This window comes from Ochotona princeps, chromosome 20 (genome assembly GCF_030435755.1).
Source record: "Ochotona princeps isolate mOchPri1 chromosome 20, mOchPri1.hap1, whole genome shotgun sequence".
Taxonomy (NCBI): Eukaryota; Metazoa; Chordata; class Mammalia; order Lagomorpha; family Ochotonidae; genus Ochotona; species Ochotona princeps.
The window spans coordinates 41652069-41674092 of record NC_080851.1 but is presented as its reverse complement, the minus strand read 5'-3'; the positions used below and the strand labels follow the sequence as shown (position 1 = coordinate 41674092).

The window sequence follows — 22024 nt, the reverse complement described above, 5'->3', positions numbered from 1 at the left end:
CTGGTGGGGGTTATTGTGGGTCGCCCCAACTAGGCTGCAGCTCCCACTGGTTGATGTAAGGGCCGAACCAGACTGGACTACAACACCCATTGGTTCCAGTGCAACTCGGGACTGAAAACAGAACCAACCCAGCAATTGCAACCACCAGCTGATCAGGGTGATGGACTGTGCCGGGCCCTGTGCTTGCTAGAACACACAAGAAACTAATCTGGGAATACCTCAACGTATCTTTGGAGATCTCCCCACTTGAACTGCTGGACTCAGAATTCTAACCAAGAAAAGACAGAAGACAGAATAGGACAATCATTCATCTCAGCTACATGTTGGCAGCGAAATATGGGACAAATGGAGACTTCATGATGGACCATATCAATCAGTGGACCACCTCATCGAGCGAAACTGGCAGTGACTCATAACTGGAGAACTATTAACTCCACTTGAGCACATATCTCAGAGCATGCCCCACATCCGGGACTTGGGGTGGGCGGGAAACCGGGTGGGGCTTCTCCCTCAATATCCCCTTTTACCTCAGATACATGATGGAAACAATATGGACATAATAGCATTGCCCACCTCCCTATCCCCCTGAACCTTTTTTTTTTTCTTTTTCTTGTTTTTCCTTCAACTATAGTTAACTATGTAAAGATTGTCAACAACAATACAATAAAATGGATTTAAAAAAAAAAAAAAAAAAAAACCTAAGATGGGTGCCAGCCATCCTCGACCTTTGAACTTCTGGGGGACTGGGCGAGCAGGTTTGAATGTGACAAGGGGTGGCACAAGTGGGGGATTATGACCATGCAGGCAGAGCAATATCTGGGGATTTTCTCATGTACTTGGTCCCAGGAGGTGTGGCAGAAAGGAGGAGAGAGCCCAGGATTACATCTGAGGAATGTTATGTTGCAGGTGAGGAATGACTTCTGAAGGACTTCTACTTACAATGCCACTGTACTTGCAAGGAAAGAATTGGGATAAGATCCATCAGGTTGGAGCAGGCAAATTGAGGCTACTTCTGGGTCAGCCAGTGAAGCCACCCACAGAGGAGACCTGAAATGAACTGCTTAACTTTGACTACCACCTACGACCATCCGCCAATGCACAGTGAAGATAGGGCTGGGGGCTTGTCTGGCAGGGACAGATTACACTACCTGTCAGTGAGTTTCATAGAAGGGGCAAATTATGTTAGCCCTAGCCATGATACCGACAGGCATGCAAAAGAACCAGGTCTGTGTGCAGATTCTGTGGGGGACATTTTGGTGTTCCTTGTGGAACTGTAATTTCCACTGGTTTGCTCAAGACCTGGGAGTTGTAAAGGGCTGAGCTCAACATGAGCATGGAAGCCTATGACACTCATGGCTATTTGGATTGGGACCAGGACACACTGGTCCAGGTTGCAGCACAGAGCAATGTGCCTCGTATGGGTTATGGGGTGTCACTGTGATTGGGATGCAGTTCCCAATTGGTGTATGTGAGTGCTGAGAGTGAAGAGGGCATGGCTGGATTCCTCCATAATATTCCTTGTTTTGCATCAGAGATGGGATTAGAGACAAAACTAATCCAGCAACTGCAACAACCTGTGTGTGCATAGGCTGATGTGAGCTGGACCCTGTACTGGCAAGAGCACACTGGAGTCAAGTCTGGGATCAACTCATATTAAATTTTATTAGTGATCCCATTAACTGAACTAATGCACTCAGAACTCCAACCATGGGTAGAAATGTGAGATCTGTACTCTGACCTTGGAGTGCCTATGTCAGAACTGAGCCTCCACAGTTGCTGAAGATGGAGCAGTGGACAGCCTGTTCAGATGAATATAGGGGATATGGCAGTCCATTTGGGCCTGCCAAGGACATCTATTTTCATAGCAGATGAAGGAGTGCAGAACAAGGTGGACAACTACACCTGCCAAGTATTGACAGCAAAGATGTGGGTGAGTGGAGACTATAATGTGGTCTATGTCAACCAATGCACCTTGGAAAGATATTTTACGAAACCACTTGAACAGAAACCTTTAGAGCATGCTCCATCTTGGGGACCCTAAAAATCAGATGGTCATTCCCAGGGTTCAGGGGTTTGGGGCATTCTGGGAGTGGCTTCTCTTCTTTCCCTATCTCCCAACACAGGAAGAAGAATATTTGGATACAATGGTCTCATCCACTTTCCCTGAGTTCAAAACCCTTTCTAGTTTAATCAGTGTCCACATGTACATGCACCCTTCTCAACTGCATAAACACCATCAAAATTAATTTTTAATTAGAGCCATAAGAAATGAACTGCTGTGATTCAAGTCACATATCCTATAGTATAAGCGTATGGCAATCAAAACACACTCTTGTTTTCAACTATACTTCCTATTGTCAATGAGAAAGTAACAATCATCATCAGAGAAATATAGAAATGAAAAGTTTTCACTTAAGATGACCTACAGCTAAAAAACAACAACAAAAACATCAAATAAGCAACTTCAGTACTAATCTGCAAGTCACAGAAAAATAAGAAGACAAGTCTGGGAGAAGTAAAAGGAAATTCAAAATAAAAATTAGTGACCATATGAATAAACACTATACGAAGCAATTCTCAAGATAAAACAAAAATTCATTTTTCTTAAAAGAAATCAAAATTAATAAATCTCTTGCTAGATTAAAAAAAGGTGGGCTCAAGTACATAACATCAAAAAGAAGAGGAACATATTAAAACTGCAGTCACAGAAGTACAGTGGATCAGGGCTGTCCTTGACAAAGTGGGTTCCACCGCTGCTTGTGATATGAACATCCCACACAGATGCAAACCCAAGTCCTGCCTGCTATATTTCTTTGTTCCAACCCGCTCTCAAAGAATTTATTTACTTTTATTGGAAAGCCAGATATAAAAAGAAATGAGAGGATGATCCTGCATTGACTGATTCACTCCCCAAGTGGCCACAATGCTCAGAGCTGAGCTGATTTAAGGCCAGGAGCCCAGAGCTTCTTCCAGGTGGGTTTCCCACAGAGGTGCAGGGTCCCACAGCTTTGGACTGTCCTCCATTGCTTTCTCAGGCCACAAGCAGGGAGCTGGATAGGGGCTGCTTGGCTTAGAATGGGCATTCATATGAAATCCTAGCAGATGTAAACAAGTACTTTAGCCACTAGGCTATCGTGCCAGGCCCAGCTGCTTTATTTCTGATTCAGCTCCTGCTAGTGCATGTGGGAATGCAGATGTCCCAAGTGCTTCCCTGTACTGACGTGGGAATACTGAAGAAGCTACTGATTACTGGCTTCAAAGTGGTCTTACTTTAGCCATTGTAGTCACTTATAGAGAGATAAAGCACATGGAGATCTCTCTATATATCTCTGCCTCTTTATCTATAACTCTGCCTTCGGTATAGAAAAAAATCAATCTTTACCAGAAAAAAAAATACTATGATCACTAGGGACTACCAACAGTAATTATAAGCAATAAGTTGTTAGAAATGCTGAATTTCTGGATACTTGACATTAGCCTACCAAACTGAATCAGAAAGACACTAAAATACCCAACAAAACCAAGAGTAAGTAGCAATAAATCAGGAATAAAATCTCTTCAAATCAGATTGCAGCACCAGGTATCTTCACTACTAAATTCTACCAAATTAACACATTTTTTTCTAGAATTATCGTGAAAAATTGAAAGGGGGAAATGGTTACAAATTTATGCTTAGTCTACCAATACTTAGATACATAAACTTAGACTAAAACAACAGTTGGAAGATATTCAGTTATAAGTGTTTAAAATAGGAAAAAATAAAACACCAAATATTGACTCACTAAAAATGCAATTCATTTTCTGAATATTCCTTCTTAGTTCTTCTTTTGAAATAATTTTTCATACTCCAGAAATCTAGTTTAAAAATCATTAACAAATCATAGACCAGAATACCTGGGTCTGGTGCAGTAGCCTAGTCACTAGAGTCCAGGCCTTGCACATGTTGAGAACCCTTATGGGTGTCGGTTGTAATCCTGGCAGCCTTGCTTCTCATTCAACTGCCTGCCTGTAGCCTGGGAAAGCAGTCGAGGATGGGCCAAAATCTTGGGACCCTGAACCCATTTTGGAGACATGGAAGAAGCTCCTGGCTGTGGAATTCATATACGTGCAGTTCTGGCAGTTGCAGTTGCTTGGATAGTGATTAAACAGAAAGAATATCCAGCCTCTCTGTCTTTGCTCCACTCTGCATATCAGACTTTCCAATAAAAATAAAATGAGTATTTAAAAAAATCATTGACTAGTATACTTCATAAAAATATATGTAAAGTGATTATCATAATACATGTAAAATAAGTGCAATACATCAGTAAACCCAAACATAATAGCCAAGCCGCACCTAACCTGAGGGTGTATAAAATGGTCCAATGAATGTAAATCAAAAAATCAAATATTTCACATAAACAGGTTGAATGACAAGCATTATTAAATTATATTACAGAAAGCACTTAAAATTCTACATTTATTTTGTAATGACTTCCATATATATATAACATGAGTAACCTAGAAATAAAAAAATATACCCCAATATACCTCATTTGAGGTACTTAAAAATAGGTCTCAATAAAATGGTATCTACAGATGACAAATGTAGAATCATCACACAACTGAATACCAAAAAACCAAAAGCACTTCCTCTAAGATTTGTAACCAAATTAGAATGGCTAGTTTTTATTGTTACATAATTTAATATTTACCCACATAAAGTGGGCAAGGGAAGGAAATAAAAGATACAGAAGTAAAAATGAAGATACTCCATTCTTTTGATTCTAGATTTCGTTTGTTTCCCCTGATTTCATTAACAGTGAACCATAATGAATGCCAAGAGACTGCATTCAGCCATTAAAAAAACAAAATACTGTTATTTACTGCAAAATAAATGAAACTGGATGTAATAAAATGAAATAAGACAAATGGAGAAAAAAATCTAACATGTTATCATATACAACTGTTACAAAATAGCTGCCAATTTAGAATTGTGATGCCACTGGTTGGTAAGAGTGAAGACCGGAGATAAGAAGGAGGTAGAACAGGCAGCAAAGAAAGTGAGACAGAAGGAACAAGATCCAGTGTCCCATTCCAGTGCATGGTGACTACAGTTCACAATAGGATAAGCTTATGCAGGACACTGGAATGCAGGACCCTATATGCTGTAAAAACGCAAACATGGGGAAAGCCTGGGCACCAGGTTTACTCAGCTTATGCTGTATCAACACTCAAACATTACACAGTACCTTATAATAGTATTCAAGTACATGCTGATCAAACTTCTCTAGAATTTTAAATATTGGAATCATCCCTTGACACTAACAATGAACTATTTAGAAGATATTTAACAGTCCCCCATCACAGAACATAAAACATACAGAATTTTTAAATTTATTTGCTTGAGAGAGAGAATTACAGAGCAGGAGTTAAGCCAAGCAGACAGAGATCTTCCCTCCACTTTTTTACTTCTCAGCAAGCCACAAGAGGCAGCAAGGTCCAGGCCAAAAGCAGGAGCCTGAACTTCTTTCAGATCCTCCACAAGGGCATTTTATGCCACCTCCCAAGCACATTCGCAGGAAACTAGGTCAGAAAGTAAACATCAGGCGCTTTAACTTGTCCTTGTATGGAAAGCTGACATTGCATGCAGCAGTGTAACATATAATCTCAGAACATGTCACGAGGATTGTTTAAATGTACAAATCTACTTCTCCTCCCATATGATTCTTTGTCCTCCCATATGATTTCCATGGATGTTACCTGGCATTTTATAAATATCATTGCTGAAAATTAACCTTGAAACTAGATGCTTTAGTTACAATGTCTATTCCTTCAAAAGGAAGAAAGACAGACATACAGATGTTTCATTCACTGATTTATTTCTGCATGCCTTTACCAACTGTGGCTGTGTCAGACTGGCTCCAAGTCTTCCTGTTGTATCTCACATGTGGGTGGGACATATGCAAGTACTTATACCACCACCAGATGCTTCTCACATGCATTAGTAGGAGGCTGGATTGAAAGGGCGGAGTAGCCAGGACTGGAATTAGGTGCACTGAAATGAGATACATTCATTCCAGAACACCCATATTCCCTGCCACTGCTTTATTCATTTTAATATTGCTGGCAAATTACAAGCAAGGTATTAAAAACTGGATCAATGTATCTCAGTTAATAACAGTGACTAAACAACACATGAAGAGTGTTTAGCCTAGCACTTAAGAAACTTCTAGCTTCCACTGGAGAACCTGGTTTCCACTCCTAGTTCTTACCTTGATTTCAGCTTCCTGTTAATGCACACCTTGGGATGCAGTGGTGATGGCTTAAGGCACTGGGGTTCTGCTACCCACAGGGACACCTGCATTGAGTTCTCAGCTCCCAGCCTATGTCTTGAAACACACTTGCAAATTGTGAACATTTGGAAGGTGAACCAATGAATTGGAATTATGATTTTCTCTCACATTCTCTTAAACAAAAAATGGACAAATTCATCAAAAAGTACAATGTGATTTTGGATGTCAGATCATTGCAAGAAAAGTGTTTGACATCACATGAGAGTACAAATATTGTTTCTTTGTTTCCATACAATTTAATATATAAGTAACTTTCAAAGTGATACTATCAACAATCAACAGAATTGATACAATTTAGAAAAAATAAAAGGAATAACAAAAATTACATACTGGGTGGGTAAAAAAATTTTGACTGTAACATATCTGAACTTCTTTGAAATAATACAGTGCTATTTAAAATTGGGCTTAGGGCCAAGAACTGTAGTCTAATGCCTGAAGTCCTCACCTTACACAAACTGGGATCACAATATAGCTACCAGTTGATTTCCTGGCTGCTCCACTTCCCAAGTCACCTACCTGAATGTGGCATGGGAAAGCATTGGAGGATGGCCTAAACTCATGGGACCCTGTACCCATGTGGGATACCTAGAAGAAGCTCCTGGCTCAAGGCTTCAGATCTTTTCAGCTCTGGCCAGTGAGTCCACTTCGGGGTTGAATCAGTGAAAGAGAGTGAAATCTCCTTCTCTCTGTAAATCTGACTTTGCCACAAATATAAATAAATCATTAAACTTTTTTTTTTTTAGTGTTTCCAAATGTTCATTGCAGATACAAGGGAAACTACCCAAACAAAAATTTAGGAGACATATCCTTGGTATTTTGATGAAGGACAGAAAATGTCATTCTATAAGATATTCAGTTAAAATGTGGAGGTGTAAGCATCTGGGGAAGTCGTTGAGAAACTGTTTAGGAGACCCTCACACTACACTGGACTTTCTGTGTGTTTGCTATGGCCCTACAACAAATTCGATCTTGCTGCCAATGCACTCCCTAGAAGCAGGCAGGAAATCTATCAAGTATGTGAGAATTTGCAAGTGCTATCATGGACTCTGATTCAGTTCCTAGCACCTTTTTTGGCCAGACCTGTCACAATCTTGCACGACTTTAATGAATTAACCACTTAATGGCAGATCACTCTGTCCCTATGACTTGTAAAAATGGAATAAATTAATGAAAATTATCTTTTAAAATAAGAGAAAAAGAAATAATTTAAAAACAAGAATCAGCATGGATGTTTAGTGCAGCTTTCCAAACGCAATTGTGAGGACCACATGCTTCTTTGCAGTGATTCTAAACAGAGCAGTACAATATGTGAAGGAAAATCTAACAGAACAGAAAGGGAAGGTACACATTGACAGGCTGGCCATAATCAGGACAAGCTAATCCTACAGTGTCAGTGCCCAGCCAGTGGGAACTGCTACCTAGCAATGTGATCAGAGATCTCAGTGAATACTAGATGAAGAAAATAAAGTCAAACAAAGTCCTAGAGAATCACAAAATAAATAAATGCACATGGAGGAAAAGTTAGATTGCAATCCTACCCTACCAACACCATATACACCATCAGAATTCATTCACAATTGATAACCTAAGAATATTGCCCTGTATATGCAAACATTTACCAAGAATTCATGTAGGAGAAATAAAAAGCAAGAAAAAATATTTCACCAGTTTCAAAAACTAAAGCAAAGGCCAGCATTTTGGTATATAATATATAAGGCTGACAATTGCAACACCAGCATCCCATATTGAATCAGTTTTTCAACTTCCATCCCAGCTTCATGTTAATCTCCCAGCAAAAGCAGTGGAAAATTACACACCTGCAAAACCTGGAGGAAGCTGCAGGCTCCAGGACTCAGCTTGGTCCAGCACTGGTCATTTTTACCATCTGGGTAGTGAGCCAACAGGCAGAAGATCTCTGTTTCTTATGTTTAAACTCTCAGTTGAAAATAAACAAATAAAGCAAGCAATAATAATAAAAAATGAACAAATATTCATTTTTAAGGCTTATTTATTTGAAAGCAGGGAGAAAGAGAACCATCTTCTGGTTCACTCAATTTATGTCAGCACTTTCTGAGCCAAACCTAAGCAAGGAAATGAGAGCTTCTGGGTGTCCCACAGAAGGGCAGAAGCCCAAGTATTTGGGACATGTAAGGCTTATTCTCCAGATTTCCTAATGAGGAGCAGAATTGTAAGTGAAGCTGCCAGATCTTGAACCCATATGCAGGTAGCAGCTTGACTTACTGTGACACCACACTAATGAAAAATACAGATTTTTTAATTAAATTTATTCATTAATTACATTGTGTTGTAATTACATAGAATCTGGGATTCTCCCTCCCGCCCCCTCCCCTCATTGTGGGTTCCTCCACCTTGTTGCATAACCATAGTTCAAGTTCAGTTGAAATTCCCTCTTTGCAAGTATATGCCAAGCATAGAGTCCAACATCTTATAGTCCAGTCAAGTCCAGCTACTTATTGGGTAGACCCTCTCTGGTCTGAGGGTAGAGACAGCAGAGTATCATCCCGGTCAAATAAAAGCACTAACATACCATCTGCAACAATTAACATCCTTATGGAATTAATTGACATGCAATCACAAACATCAGTCATCAGACAGTACTGGAATTTAGTCACCTCTGGGATGGAAGACCAAAGAGACCAAAACTTGAACTGACAAAGCCTTTCTTCTCAATAGGTTTGAAGTTTATACTGTTTACATTCTTACTGAAAACTTGGCAGAAAATAAAATTGTCAAGAATTTGCTTTTCTTTCTCTGAGACCATTGCATAAACTCAGGTTCCATTCAAGAGAACAAAGATGTAACATCCAAATCATGGCACAGCATTCCTGTTAAGTGAGTAAACTGGAAAGCAAAACACCAGGACATGACAGAGAATGAGCTCTGGGAAGCAGTCTGCTTACACTTCACAGCGAAACCCACATTCAGCAGCTTACCTGCCGGAGTCCAGCTCCAGCCAAGAGTTCGGAGCTCGGGAAGGGTGTGTGGAGTCGGCAATAAAGAAAGACACAGACACTGACACTTGGTGCATTCTTGCATGGTCTCACCCATTCTTACATGATCTTGCGCACATTCTTGCATGATCTTGCACACAGCCCAAGAAAAAGCTGTCCTTTTTATTTACTCAGACACCTCACAAGCCTCTGCACAAGTAACTTATTATTTTGTTTTTTCTTCATGACTCAGGGGGCATGTACAGTCATTTGGTCACTCCATCTGCACTTCAAGGCTAAGCAGGCGTCTCAAAAGATAATCCTGAGCAAGCCATTATTCACTCTTTAGCAGTAGTTTTGGAGCAACAGCCAGGACTCCAAGATCAAGGCACATGCGATCATCTGCCAACTAGTAGCACATTCTCATCACATTTTTCACTTACACAAACCACCCATCATCTAACAGGAAAACAGGCCACAAGGGGAAAAAAAACCTCCAAAACAGAAATCCCAAATACAGAATCCCCCCACAACTACAGACTCCACAATTCCATAAACAATGAGACAACAATCAAAAGCATCCTTCTCTAATGAAAGCATTCCCAATTCCTTCAGTCAAAAATCACAGAAGCAGCTAAAACAGTTATACTCTCCATGCTCCAAAAAATTGCAAAGACAGGCTAGCCTTAGAGATGACAACAGCCACATTCATTGCCATAGCAGCCTCAGCTCTCACTCCCATTACTTCCATTCCTGTAGGTCCACTGGGTGCTACCTGACTGGCCAGGCCCTGGAAAGGAGGCAGATCTGCCTCATCTGTGACCTCCTGTCTTCCTGGTGCCTCCTGGCCTTGAACCAGCCACCATCCTAGGGCAGGACATTCGTGCAGTGCTCCCAACACTTACCCACATTTGCAGGACTTGGGGATCACTCTTATTGAGTATACAGTGCGGGTGGGGGTGGTGCTCACTGCACTGATTGAGGGAATCCTTAGCAGGCAGAAGTGTGACAGTGTGAACATGGGAACTCCTCACAGCCTGCAGTGTTTTCTCCAGAATCTTAGCTCTCTGCTGCAAACACACATTAAAAACCAAGTGAAGGTTGTGACCTCTGTGATATTCTTTTGTTTTTCAAGGAAATATTTTTCTTTATTCTTGAGATAATATGCAAGAACATCACACACACACACACACATATATACACACACACATATACACACCCCAATAGGCATATTATAAAGTGATCTGAAGTACTCTGTTTCCTGTAGATTGATTCCTGCTGTGGTGGGAACTGACCTGATTTGTACTGACATACAATGCTTTCCTAAGAAAACACACCTGTGGACAAATGCCTTTATGTTTTTTTTTTCTGTTTGGAGAAGAATTTTATATTACACATACTCAATTATATTGTATTTACCTTTAAACAATAGTTTTATATGGAAAATGCTTCAATCAGTGCACCTTTGCCAACTTCAAAGATAAATTATCTCACCATGCCCAGCCATAGTAAAATTACAAGTACAATATTATATTTATACAAAAGAAACAGAATACTTGATGAATCACAATAAAAATCTAGAACAGTGCTCTCATTAAATTTACAGAGCTAGCTCTGGGACTTGTCAGATGTGATATTTGATGACAATATCTACAATTAATCTTGCATAAAATTGTACCTAATTCTGTAACTCGGAAATCTTCTTATCGTCTCATAGATCATTCTACGGTGAAAAGAAAGCACTTGTCAACTTTATGAACGGAGTAGGAAAGCTTTAAATGAAAAATCAAAGATTTTATATTCTGTGATATTCTTTATCACCAGATGTGTTATGCTTGCTTAATATCAATTTATTACCAACAAGTAATCACAAAGCAATTAAATTATTTTATTATCTGCAGTTAGTAGAGCCCTCAGGGTGAAGGCTCAATCTCTATACACAGATGCATGTTATTGTTAGTGGCAGAAAGTGCCGGATCTTTCTGGTCTTTAGTCTCGTTTAAGAAACTATCTGTGGGCCCAGCTAAAAGCCTCCCTTGCAGGGGCCAGGATCACATGTAACGGCCATTTATAATCTGAACGACCCTACTTCCCATTCAACTCACGGCATGTGGTCTGGAAAACATTTGAGGACAGCCCAAAGCCTTAACACCCTGTACCTATCTGGGAGACTCAGAAGAGGCTCTAGGTTTCTGGCTTTGGATTGACACAGCTCAGGCCTTTGTAGGCACTTAGGGAGTGAAACAACGAACAGAAGATCTTCCTTATTGTCTCTCCTCCTCTCTGTATATCTACTTTCGAAGAAAAAAAAACTATACTTTTAAAAAGACCATTTTCCAAATTATTAAACACAAATGATACTTTTCATTAAACCATTCACACACAAATTTTTCCCTTTATATCAGCAGAAATAGACCACCACAAATATTCCCTGAAATAACTTGTGAATCCAGGCACAAATACACTCACAAATAAATAAGTGCTCGAGGCCACCAAAATTTTACCTTAACAATGATCCTTTGTTGGTACAAAGGATCTTCTGACTAAACCAACTTGTGTTTGCAAAATAAAACTGCTATGTATCCCAAACACACTATCCTGGGATTTACCTTAGCCATTCCAAAGGTTTTACTCCCTTGAAGCCAAGGCTGAGAGAACCCAAAGTACATCAATCATTTCTTTTTTTTAACATTTATTTTATTTTTATTGCAAAGTCAGATGTATAGAGAGGAGGACAGATAGAGAGCAAGATTTTCCATCAGATGATTCACTCCCAAAGTGACCACAATGACTGGTGCTGCACTGATCCAAAGCCAAGATCCACGAGACAGGAGCTCTTCTGGGTCTCCCACATGGGTGAAGGATCCCAAAGCTTTGGGTTGTCCTTGACTTCTTTCCCAGGCCACAAGCAGGAAGCAGGATGGGAAGCAGAGCTGAATCAACATCCATATTGGATCCCAGTGTGCTCAAGGCAAGGACTTTAGCAGCTAGGCCACCATTCCTGACACCATCAATCTTTTCTTTAGATGATATAAATATTTCACCAATGAATGGAGCTCTGGATGGATAAAGAAAGTATTAAAGCTCCAAAGTATTAGCGATATAAAATAGATGGAACACAAGAGATGACCTCCAGTTTTCAGCCAGCAGCTGCCACTCCAAGGCTTTAGGCTATACTTGACTGCTTTCCCAGACCACAAGCAGGGATCTGGTATCTTTCAGGGGGAATGAGTGAGCCAGAGGATAAGTCAGTCATATTTGTTTGTTACAATGTGTTGTAAAACTCAGAGAAACAGAAACAGAGTATTAAGGACCAATTAAATCTTTCAATGGGGGTTCAAAAGTAGAAGATACTCCAACAAAATGCATGGATTTAGGCAAAAGGAGATGTACTAAGACTTTTGAAGCTTTATTAATTAATGCATATTTTCGTGGGCAGAGATTTTCTTTCACTCTCTCACCTCCAACATGTCTGTAACAGGCACAACACCAAAATTAGGTCAGGTTTTGCACACTTGTACCCAAACCACTGTCTGTTGCCTCCCAACTGTGGCATTAGCTGAACACTGCATTTGCACAGAACTGAAACCTAGGCACTCTGCTAGACACAGGAGTCACAATGTCATCTTTTTTTAAATTTTTTTTCTCTACTCATTTATTCATTAATTACATTGTATTACATGACACAATTTCATAGGTTCCGGGAATCTCCCCCAATTACCCCAAACCCTTCCCCCCACAATGTCATCTTAACCACTGTCACATACACCTGCACAGGGCAATGACTCCTTTCTGTGCTGTGTCAGGTGGGCATTCACTGCTTTTCTGCCACGCCTGAGTTTCACAGCAAACAGTTCTTTTAAAATGCTAATGCTGATTTTGTGAGAGGATAAAAAATAACATCTTATTGAATTGTATCTTGGAGGAAATTGTGACTAGTGTGATTTTCCAGGGCACAGAGCAGTGCTTGACATTGAGTAAGAATTCTGGACATTCAGGGGTTTATTCCCTGCCTTAATGCTCTCTGTTCAACCTGACTTATTCCCTCTACAATTCATGGGGACATTTAATTCCAATTATGAGAACTTAAGGCAATATGTGACAACAAACCAGAAGCCATCAGGATAAATCAGTAGTGCTGTCTTAACAGCTCCTTCATCAGGTTCTTCTAGAGAAGCCCCTTTGCGGAGTCCCCGTGCACTCCCTTGGCTTGTCTACAAGGGCGCTGTGCCACCCCAGGCCTCTGCCAAGCACATCGCCAGCACCACATGCTGCCCCTCAACCTGGCAACCTTGGATCTAAGCTGTGATGAAACAAGGCTTTGTTTTCAAACTGCTGGAGTCTGTGCTGCTTTGGTATCAGCAACAAGAAAACTGCCCCAGACCCTTAGGAGGAGTGTCACTGTGGACTGCACTTGGGCCTTGAGACACTGTGTCTCAACTCAAGAAAATCAGGCCAACTTAAGACAAAACCTTGAGGTCAAACAATCTCCAGGCACTCTCCCCTCCCCACTGCAAAATGTCTTAAAATAAGAGCTTTTTTTGAAAACAAAAACATTGTATTCATATTTTATATATCATTTTATGACACAGTTTTATAGGCTGTGGGATTGCCCCAGGCACTCCCCCCATTTTGAATTTCTCCATATTTTTACGCTAGTACAGTTCATAACCAATTATGATTCCTTCATTGTGGGCATGGGCCATGTGGATAATCCAGCTTCTTATTGTCCAGATAAATTCAACAGTTTCATTGGGAGACCATCATTGGTCTGAAAGTAGAGCTGACAGAATATCATCCCCTCCAATGAGATGTCACTACACAACTTCAACAACAGCAAGAAACATCAAAATAAGCATCATGTAGTTAATTAACATGGCATTGAGTGACCAATATGTTAGAAAACCACATCGTGTAACTACTTCCTTGAGATCTAAATTTTAGTATATACACAACCAGCTGTTATAAACTTTTTTTTTCTCCCAAGCTAACATGTTTTTGCGTTTGACCTAAATCAGCATGGCACAGGGACAGTGAATGAATCAACATTAATACCCATCATTTGTAACAGCTGAGAGCAAACAACATTAAAGTCTCTATGCAGTTACATCTTGTTTAGCATTAGCAGTGTTAAATTGATAAATTTAGGGGGAGAATCTTAAGCCACAATTTAAACTTTGCAGTATGTCGTAATTAAGCCGTGGTTTTACAGAAGTTTGCATTTGAACAATTAAGCAATAGAAAAGTTTTAAGTAGGTGAACAGGGAAATCCCCAGCAACCCAGTGAATGAGGAAGAATTTAACTCTACATCCTACCTAGTAAAGTCCAGGAGAAGCCAATATGGAAGCTGACCAGTAACTACACAGGTTGAGTGATTATAGATTAGTTAGCCTTTGCCCTGGCTGATCCAGACTTACTATATCAGTGTCTCTGTCTGAAAGGCCAAATGGAAACCTCATCAATAACGTACAAGCTGAGGGATTATCAACTAGCTGGACTTAGTCTCTGTCTACCTGAAGTAATTTTGGGGCTCACAAGCAACCCTGATGGTCGGTGTAAGAGATGGCTGGGAGCCAAGGCTGGAACTAGAAAAGGACCAGAGAAAGCTTCTCTCCTGATTCCAGGGTGAAATTTACATTCCTTTCATTTCTGAGTGCCACCTGGGGCTCCTGACCATAGTTCTGATGTCACCAGACCCCATGAGAGGGTTTTTGTTCAGGGTCAGTGCTGCAGAGTACCTCAGGGTCCCCCTACTGTCCCCTCCTACCCTGGGGATTGAGGAGATGCTGGCACACACTCACTGCTTCCAGCCCAAAGAGTGGTGTCTAGCACAGGTTCCTGCGGGGAGGAAGCTCACAGGGCAGTACCGGCTCAGCCACCTGGGCCTTCTGGGAACAGAAGCAGCAATGTGGTTATGGCTGTTTCAGAGAATAACCCCTTGCACAGTTCCACAGGCTTTCCTGGGCACACATGATTGGACCACTTATAAAGACTTGGGCTACGCATGACGTCAGAGGCTGTGCAGCCAATCAGAAGTGGAAGGAGTGTCAGGCCATCCGTAGGAATTTTGAAGGTAGGGGGAGTGAGGGGCAGGGCTTACCCTCAGCCTGGGACTGCCCTCCTCTCTTGCAGCTTGAGCCTTCCAACAGCAGGGGCCGCTGTCGCCTCTCACATCAGTCCACCTCCTGGCCTCTCCTTCCCTCTCTGCTTCATGTACAAGTCTGGAAACCCAGAAATCTATGATAAGTCTGCAGATACACCTCACTGAATGTTCAATAGATCTTGAGGCTTTTTTTCCATTAGTTCATTTGACTTTAAAATGCAGAACTGAAGACTATTTGGAAAATATGCTATAAAATAATCTTTTCAATCTTTTCTCTTAGTGATGTTCATTTCCTGATCTATGTTTTTTGTCTTCATACTATACTGTATCTGCTTCTTATAAATACTATGTATTTATAAGAATTCTTGTTGGATTTTCTCATCAGTTTTTTTGGTTTTCCACAACAGGTCCATCAGTGTACATTGATAGTTTTGCTGCGTAAAATTGAACCATTCTGCTATAGTTTCCTTCTTGTGTTTAATCTCATGATTACACATTCACAACAATGTATAAGAGACAAAGTGTCAAGAGGGCTTGTCTAGATTAAATCTAGGTGAAAAACTTGTGGTGTTTTATGTTATAGATATTGTATTTATATTTCCTATGTTATGCAATATATGTATTTCTGTAACTTGATTTCCATAGTTTGTGGCTTTTGGTTTCTGCTTCAAAAGATTCTTTTTTTTTTGGAGGATTTTGAAAAATTTAATTGGAAACTCAGATATACAGAGAGGTGGAAAGACAGAGAGGAAGATGTTCCATCCATTGATCCACTCCCCAAGCGGCCACATTGCCTGGAACTGCACCAGTCTGGAGCCAAAAGTCTAGAGTCTTTTCCAGGTCTACATACTGGAGCAAAGTGCCAAGGTTTTGGACCTTCCTCAACAGCTATCCCTGGCCACAAGCAGGCAGCCAGATGGGAAGTATGGCTGTCGGGATCAGAACTGGTGCCCATAAGGGATGTGGCCATGTGCAAGGCGGTGCTCATGCCACTAGGCTACTGCTCCAGGAACTGTTTTAAAACATCTATTCCTAAATATTTCAGAAAATCCTCTCATATACTTATAAAAAAATAAAAATTTTATAAAAGATGACATATATATTCATGAAATTGTTTATTTACATGGCATTTTTTAACGACGTTTCCTAATGGCTATTTTGATATATTTTTTTTTATTTGAAAGGCAGATTTACAGAGAGGAGAGACAAAGAGATAAATCTTCCATCTGCTGGTTCCCTTCACAATTGAAGCTCATCTCTGGAAATGAGTTGATCTTAAGCCAAGAGCCTCATCCAGGCATTCCATGTGTGTACAGGGTCCCAAGGCTTTGTGCCCTCATCAACTGCTTCCCAGCCTACAAGCAGGAAGCTAGTTGGGAAGTGGAGCAGCTGGAACATGAACCAGCACTGGTATGGGATCCCAACATATGCAAATTGAGGGTTTAGCCACTGAACCACCATTGCAGATACCTAATTGCTCTTAATTTTGTTAATGGATTGCCACAATGGATGGTTTTCGGTATATACAAACACTGACTTGAGGCTACAAATGGATCCTCAGCTACTGTGCCAGTTATGGGACATGTTCTGTATTCCGGCCTGCGTTTTAGAAGTTTAAACAAGCCTCATGTGCCTCCTCATGTCTTGAGCACTATATGCCTGTAGTTAGGCCTGATTTTGCATATCTTCAATTGATCTTGTTCCTGGGACTATAGGTTTTCTGCAGTTTCAACACCTCATATGAATATGGCCCATATTTGTCCTTGCACTTTGTCATTTTAGAAATCTGTCATTTGGGTCTAGCACAGTAGCTTAGTGGCTAAAAGTCCTTGCCTTACATGAGCCGGGATCCAATTTGGGCCATGATTCCTGCCCTGGTGGCCCCACTTCCCATTCAGCACCCTGTTTGTGTCCTGGGAACACAGTGGAGGATGGCCCAAAGCTTTGAAACTCTTACCCATGTGGAAAACCTGGAAGAAGTTCCTGAACACTGGGTTAAGATCAATTCAGCTCTGGCCATTTGTTGCTACCAAATAGGACCCCTGAGAGAACACACTGTGATTCTACGTGGGCCTGGTGCCATGGCTGGGCAAGAGGCTGCCTGAGTGGAGAAGTTGGTGGCCAAGCCCGCCTAACCCTAGAACTGTGGACCAGGTGGGAATGCAACAGGCTTACTGGGTTGTTGGGTAGGGAATGGGCACAGCCTAAACAGCCTGGCCTTGGAGCACCAGGCAGGTTGGAGAGATGTGCCTGCTGTGGAGTGGGTTGCTGTGGCCAAGTGGACCAGGACCTAGAGCAACCTGCGTGGTGACAAGGTGAGCCGAGAAGTGGCACAGGGAATGCTGGCAAAGCTGTTTTGGCACTGGAGCAGGAAATGGTGGCTGTGAGCACATGGCACCTCTAACATAATGCCCACTGTTGTCGCACCTGCCAATCCAGGACCAGCCTCAGTTAATCAGCACCAACGCACCTCCAGCCCAGGAACTGGTGACATCATCCACTGCTCAAGAGCCAGTCAGGTTCAGCCAGTGATTTTGCTTGCTCAGCAGGCAGTGAGCTTGCCATTTGCTCCAGGACTGGGCTCTTTTTGACAATGATCCTAGCCCCAGCCTGCATGATTTGAGTCCCCCTCCACACAACATGCCCACCCCGCCGCTTCACCTCACACTGTAGTGTTATCTCCCACACCAATGGCCTGCCTGGAAGATCCTTCAGGGTGAGAAGGGCTCATCCCCACATCACTCACTTCTAATCTCCCTGACCCCCATAGCCTTTCTGCTGCTCCAGTACAAAGTGGGCTAGTGTGGTAGTGAACTCAATGTGAAACAGTGCAACAACCTATTTTCTGTCTCACGAAAAGATGTTCATGTGGAAAACTCTAGATTACAAAGCAGGGTTTAAGAAGCTGTAGAGAAGTGGCCTGCCCTAGTAGTAGGAGGGGCTACAAGGAAGAAAAGACCCAGGGAAAAGATGGAAAGTGTGTTCATTATGCACCATCTCAGGGAGGGGCTCACATGAGTCTCCACGAGGACAGAAAGAAAGAAGCTTATTTGCAATATGCACTAATGTCTACCATCTTGCCCAGAAATGAAAGAATTTTCTTTTCCCAATGTTGTGCTGTAGGCAGCTAGTTCAGAGTCACAAGCTTCGAAGCCACACCACACCCCACCCCACCACATAGGTGTTCCCTCCTACCCATCTGTCATCACCTGGAACCTGAGAGGGGGTGGCATTACATTATTGTATAACCACACCCCTTGAAATCCTACATAATGGCCCCTTCTAGCGAGGGCCTGGCTCTCTTGGTCACATGTTTTCATCCCTCTGGCACATCAACTCTTTGTCTCCCCAGTAGCTGCTTGCTCTCTGGCATCCTGCAGACAGACTCTGAGGCCAGGTAGCCCCTGATCATGGCCCCTGTATGTCTGTAATCCTCACCCTCTCTTCACTGCTTGGATAGAACAGTAAAGATGTTAATTCTAATCGCTTCTTGGCCTTTTGGCTAAGGTCAAGTGCAAAGATGTTAATTCTAGAATGCCTCGTATCTCTAATTTGTGTACTTTCAAGAGTTCTGGGAGAGATGAGGCCTAGCGGTAGCGGAACGTTGGCAGAGAAACTAGGGAAAGGTGGATGTCTGCAGCTTCAGTCTCTCTTCAAGAAGTGCAGCCCAGGGCTTCTGTCCATGGTCCTGTGGCCCCACCCTAATGCTAAACAGCTAAGTTTACATAGGAGGCAGGTAAACAGACCAACCAGCCTGGGTCAGCTCTCCCTTTCCTCAGAGAGTGTTCGTGGCAAGAGGGTTAATCGGGTTTTTATGGAAAGAGTGAGTTATGTAGTCATAGGTGTGGAGAGCAGGACTTTGCCCCAAGATGGCGCTTGTTATTGTCTTCTCACGGCACAAAGGCAGTAAACAAGTTTTAGGAAGTTGCAGAAGATTGGTTCAAGGTCTCATGCAGTCTGCATGGTGTGCGCGTGATCAGAGTTGTGATTGGTGTGTGTGTGCGTGATCAAGGCTGTGATTGGTGTGTTTGATGCATGGCCAAGCAGCCCTGTTGGAATTGGCTGTTGATAAGGTTTTAACCTAAGTTTGAGAGAGAACAAAGGAAGAAGAAGAGAACAAAGAGGAGTAGTGGTAGAGTAGTAGTAGTAGTAGTAGAAGAGGAAGCCTGTAAATATGCTGTAGTTACTGCCCTTCTGTATTATACTTGGATTTCTTGTTATGTTATGTAATTAGTTTGTCCTTCAATAAATCCTCATAAGAGCAAGCACCTGTGTTGGAGCTTCACTCACTGGACGAGGGACCCCATTAATAGGAACCAGGTGAGTTGGACAGCCACAGGAGGCTGCCATGTTTGCAATGGGTGGGCTATAGCACTGCAGGAGGCAGTCAGGTCTAGGCTGTCTCTGCCAGGGGCCTTGCCAACCCTGCCCTCCATCTTGCTCCTCAGGGCTAGGCTCACTCTCCCTGGGCCTACAGCACATTCAGCATTCCTGCCTTGGCTGCTGCTGTTGCAAGCACAGGTTTTATGGCCTGGCAAAACCTACACTTCTAGCCCAACTGTCACACACACACACTTAGGCTACTGCAGATGCTCCACCTGCTACCCCTCCCCCTCCAGGAACAAACCAGCTTGTTCAGAGTAGTGTGCCCCACAGTACTCCCACTCTGCCAACCAGCATTGGCTGTGCCAGGTGAGATGGGACAAGGTGGCACATCCTTGTGTCTGCTTGAGAAACCCTCTAGAATTTGAAATGTTTGGTCACAATCCCTCAAACTCACACATGCCTATCCCACCTGACCTCCTCAACTTGAGTGCCAGGCTGACTCAGCCTTCAACCCACTCCCTCTGACAGACGCTGACCCACCAGCTGCTTTTGAACCAGGAAAGATTTGGTACTGCCCTCTCTGCACCCTGTGCTTCTTGCTGCCAGTGTGACCATCATGCCCACTGCTCAAGTGCCAGATAAAATTGGCTCAGCCAACAGAGAAGCACTGCATACTACAGATACCATGCTCTGCCTGAAATTCCAAGGGGAGCCCGGCTTGTCCTACAACCACAGTGCCTCTAGCACTCTTGCCAGTGCACCTAGCAAGTCCCCTTGAGGCACCTCTAGTGTCATGCCAGCTCCCCAAAGTCAGCATCCTGGCTGAACACAGCCACCTGCTCCAAGGCCACACTGGCTCTTTCAGCATCCCTGCACACACAGTAAAACGCCCTTGCTGGTCTGCTTGTTGCTGTAGAACCAAGCCAGCTTGGCGGCCAACCCCAGGCCCCAGACTACCTGCCATCCACTCCGGGGCCAGGCATGCTCTGCCAGCCATGTCCCTCCAGCACTCAATGCTGTCACATGTGCCTTTAGGGCCTCAAGCCTTGCACACCTCAGCATCTAGCCACTCAGCCCTTCCTCCCTGCTGGATGCCCTAGGGTCAGGCGCTTGGGCTCTGGACCATCTGCTGCTTCCCCTGTGCACTGGGACATCTAACATGTCCACTCTACCCATTGCTACAAGGACAGGCTGACTGCACTGGTGACCCCAGGGCACTAGCATTCCCAATCCACTGTCAGAGCTGCTGTTCCAGAATCAGGCTGAATTGGGTGGTGCCTTCTCTGCTTTCAACTTCAGGACTAGGCAAACTCACTAACAGCAATAAATTCCCCAACCCACCCGACCCTAAGATCCCAGTCTACATGCAAACTGCTCCAGGGTCAGGTAGGCTTAGCTGGTGCCCAGTCCACTGTTCTAGGGCCAGACCAGTTTCAAGGGTGCTCCGCCAGCCCCCAACCCACACTATTTGTGCTCCAGACCAGGGGGCACAGCTGGGGTGGTACTGCTGGTCTTACTACCACCTTGCCTGATATTCCAGGACCATGCAGGCATGGCCAGCGACATAGTGTCTGCATCAGGCCAGTTGCCTGCCTACAGCTCCAGAACCAGTATTTCCTGCCCTGTACTTACCATATATCTCCCATGCCTACCTCAAAGCTGTTCCAGGGCCAATTCAGGGGTAGCATTTTTCCAGGGGTGTACCCTTCTTCCAACCACCCTTACCCTAGGATGAGGGATTAGTCTTTCAGCATCCCTGCTGTTTCCCTTCCTCTCTTTCCCGACTGCTCTCCCCTATCCCCTGCACATCAGTGCTATGATCTTAAAAGTTGGGTCCAGCTTCTCTGTGGGTACTTTCCTCTGATTTTACTCTGTGACCCTCGCATGTGTTGCCTTTGTGCATGACTGGATATGGAGACTTGACACCCTTACTCTGTTGGTGCTTACAAGATAGACCTCTGGTGCCATTTCCTTCATGACTTCATCCCACAGCCTGTTGTGACCCAGCACAGGGTTTGACCTAAGGCCACCTGTGCCGGAGTCCAGCTCCAGCCGAGAGTTCGGAGCTCGGGAAGGGTGCGTGGAGTCGGCGATAAAGAAAGACACAGACACTGACACTTGGTGCGTTCTTACAACAGCCCAAGAAAAAGCTGTCCTTTTTATTTACTCAAAACCTCACAAGCTTCTGCACAAGCAACTAATTGTTCTATTTTTTTTTTTTTACTTCAAGACTAAGGGGGCATGTACAGACATTCGGTCATTCCGTCTGCACTTCAGGGCTAAGCAGGTGTCCCCAGAGATAATTCTT

The 22024-nt window shown here is 43.0% G+C and overlaps 1 pseudogene; it reads left to right on the top strand.

Moving 5' to 3' along the window:
* The first annotated feature begins 1822 nt into the window (after positions 1-1822).
* Positions 1823-22024, top strand: part of LOC131482774 (casein kinase II subunit alpha'-like) — a 70385-nt pseudogene continuing 50183 nt past the window's right edge.